Here is a 3,876-nt window from a genome sequence, read left to right on the forward strand (position 1 = left end):
TGGTTTGTCTTTAATCTTATTTACTGTACTTAAACAGCAACACTCTTAACTGTCCATTTAAAATCGGGTCTATCGCGAATTTATTTTGTTACCTTTATTTACCGACGTTTCGACACAGGTTTCACTGGTCGAGGTCGCGGCTAACTTACCAAACTTTAAATACACTATTTGTCGGGTAGCCAGTAGCCACACAGATCTCTGTTTTGACATTTTGCTGGGACATCAGTTAGCCGCGACCACGACCAGTGAAACCTGTGTCGAAACGTCGGTAAATAAAGGTAACAAAATAAATTCGCGATAGACCCGATTTTAAATGTGATTTAATAGGTACAGTCGAGTTCATAATTAAATATGTATACATTTCTTCACCTTAATCCATTGCAATAAGGGGAAAAAATGTATACTTATTTATGAACTCGACTGTATGTGTTCAAAACGCGATTTTTAACTAACTGTCCATCAGTGGACCTTTTGTAATAAGGACCACCGGTGTACAGTTAACAGTGGTCGCGATGGTTCGATCGTCCATATCTATTATCTTGGAGGACTTGACCAAATGGAGACGCCTTGTCTGTAATTTTCTGATAAACGTCAGTCCATACTATGTGTATGATCATTGGTAATAGTTTCGACAGAGGGGAACGCCTGTTAAGGGGCCCACTGATTACCAGTCCGCCGGACGATATTGGCCTGTCATTTGTTCGGAACTGTCAAATTTTTGTTCTAACTGACAGGCCGATATCGTCCGGCGGACTGGTAATCACTAATCAGTGGGTCACTTAAATGGCTATACTCCGTTTACAATTCGTAAACTTATTGGGAAAACATGAGATTCAGCAATGCTTAAAACTGCTGCTGTTAGTAAGTGGTTAGTTATGTTATGTTATGTCTTTAATGTCTACTAGGTATGTTTTGTCCTTGTAATCCGCGACTTGGCCGATATAATTGATTTTATTGAAATGATAACCTCTGCACTTGATCACCCCAAAGTTGTTATATCGATATCGTTTGTTCAACGTTGAGACCTTTAATGTCAAAACATCTCTGATAATATATAAACTTACATTCACACGTTTTGGACACGAGTTTTATCTGAAAACAATTTCAAATAGTAATTTGACCGTGCGGTCACACCCAAGTACTTCATATACCTATTAAACTCCATAGAGTCGAACCAGAGTGTGGCAATGTTATCATTAATGTCAAATTCCTATGAAAATATGACGTTTAATAATGACACTGCCATACTTTGTTCTGTTCAACTTTGCTTTGTTTTGTTCCGGAATCTAGCTTAGTTTTGACAATAAGAAAGCAACTGATTTGACCTGCCAGTCAACCCTATTCCAAAGTCGCATGCCCAAGATCGATATAGGCTTTACCACCGCCTAAATCACTTCTGTCACCTCCCAACACCAGTCACGGCGGATGGTCACGAATCCATCTTTATCTGTGTCTCCGGCCCTCCGTGGGAAGAGATCTTGTACCGTTTTTACATTGTTTGCCCTGTACCCACGCGATGGTACCTACCGAGAAAGCAGGTAAAGATTGCGAGTATCAATGACATAGTTTTTAGGATCGATTTTTGCAATCCTATTGCTTAAAAGTGAACCCTCCGCGAGAAGCGATCTTGTACCGTTCATTGTTTGTCCTGTACCCACGCGGTGTCGATAAAGCAGCATCTAATTTTGAAGATGAGCAAAAATTGCTGTATCAATGACATAGTTTTTTGGTTTGATAATTTTTGTTATTTGTGTGAAAGTTGGATGCTTGTTTCTCCTTCACGTGAAACCGAAAACGCTTAAATGGATTTTGATGAAATTTGGCACAGTGATAGTTTATAATGTAGAAAATGACATAAACTTGTTAGAGTAATTGCTAACATTTACTTGATAGATATCTTGATAGTAATTTGGAACACGAAAGAGAACACGAACATTTATTATAACTTGATAGGTGTGCACACTTATAGAATAGCGAACTTGAATATATTGTGAATGAATGAATAGGTACTTACTGACTAATTACGAAACATTAATATAAACTAAATACTGATGGCGCAAACGAACAATATGATGCATGTGCAAATTACTTGTACAGTTTTTTATTCCGGAATTGATGTTCTAAGATGTAGGGGTTGCTGTTTAACATTTTCTACGGTGACGAAATCGCAGTGGGCAGAGGCAATTTTCTTAAAAATTAACGGCAGATATTGTCAAGAAGATGAAAACACTGGAATATGAGCCGCCCCAGGTGTTTTTTATGTGCCCTGGCGTGTTGGGAATGGCTATTTCGGCTTCGTGGCATTGCCCCCCATGAAGCCCCCTTAGGCGAACGCGCATCTAGTTTGGAAACCTAAGCTCTTAAAAATTCTGAACAATAAACAGTAATTTACAAAATCTAGGCAATAGTTTCAACTTACACGGATGAAACTTGTAGGTGTTGTTGGCCATTGTGTGGCTTAATCCAAATACCAATAAGGCTAGCATGCAAAACTTCTTCCTACGCGATCTAAATTTGGCTATTATTGCTGCAAACTGGAACGAAACACAAAAGGAATATACCTACTAAAAATATATTCTAATTTATAACTAAAGTTCTGTCATTTCTAAAGAATGAAATGTCTTGATAAAATGGAACGAGAATTTTTGGGAAGCAGGTTATTCGTAAGTATTACGGTGCGTATACAACACGGCATTCACGGATTCCTACGTACAAAAGTAGCTTGCAATGTTTGCAAAATTATATCTTTATTCTGACGTGCCTGTAATGTGTAGAGCACGCAAGCGTTATTACAGCTGACATATAAATCCATATTGCTACAGGCGTGTGTAATACAAACGTCCCTACTCTGGGAACCTCATTCACATCACCTTACGAAAAAAAAGAGATTTTAAAAAAACGCTACGTATTCAAAGCCACCAATTTGATAATTGTCACCAGACAGTGCCAATTCACGGACTAGCAGGTCCAACAGCAAAAGCTGGTCTGCTGATTGCTTGCCGATCCAGCAATGAACAAGAATACTTTTTTACAGTACATATGGTGCTTCTTTCTCGCACTAGTGCGTAAAGAGCACTTTTCGTGCATATGTCGAAAGTTCCATATGTACATGTAAAACGTTGTACGATACACGTGCGAATAGGTAATTCGCAACTCGTGTCGATTTAAAACACTCCCTGCGGTCGTGTTTTTATTTATCGCCACTCGTTTGAATATTCTTTTTTTCTGCACTTGTATCGTAAATAACTATTTCAAGTTGGTGAAATAGGTGCATGGAAATAAACTCAGATTGCACCGCTCTAATACTCTATGTTATGGCCTTTTTCACTTCGATACTTTTCTACTACGCCATTAATTTGTTTACATTTGTTTGAACAAAGCCGCTCGTAAAGTTTGTCTACGTTTCTGTTTGCTGTTGGGAAAGCTGCTTGGCGAGAGCAATTATCAAGACTTACTGATTATATTTATTTTCGTTTATTTCTAACTTTTCCAACTTTCCTTATTTCAACAATGTAATTAGTTTTTGACCTATACACTTGTTTGTTTGCTTACGTTCAATCTTATGTTCAACATTGATTAAGGAGTATTCGGGTGAATGTCGATAACCGTCGGATAATTCCGAAAAGGGACTATAATGGAATTTTGGGTGATTTTCATCTGATTTTCGGACTTGTTCGACATACGAAATTGCTCGAATACACCTTACATCAAACTTGTATTTTCGCGGGCTGCAAAGTGCAAATACTCTTGCAGTCAATTTCACTTTGTATGTAATAAAAAAACCGGCCAAGTGCGAGTCGGACTCGCGCACGAAGGGTTCCATACCATTACGCAAAAAACGGCAAAAAAATCACATTTGTTGTATGGGAGCCCCAC

Source organism: Cydia strobilella, chromosome 23 (genome assembly GCF_947568885.1).
Source record: "Cydia strobilella chromosome 23, ilCydStro3.1, whole genome shotgun sequence".
In the NCBI taxonomy this organism is placed as follows: Eukaryota; Metazoa; Arthropoda; class Insecta; order Lepidoptera; family Tortricidae; genus Cydia; species Cydia strobilella.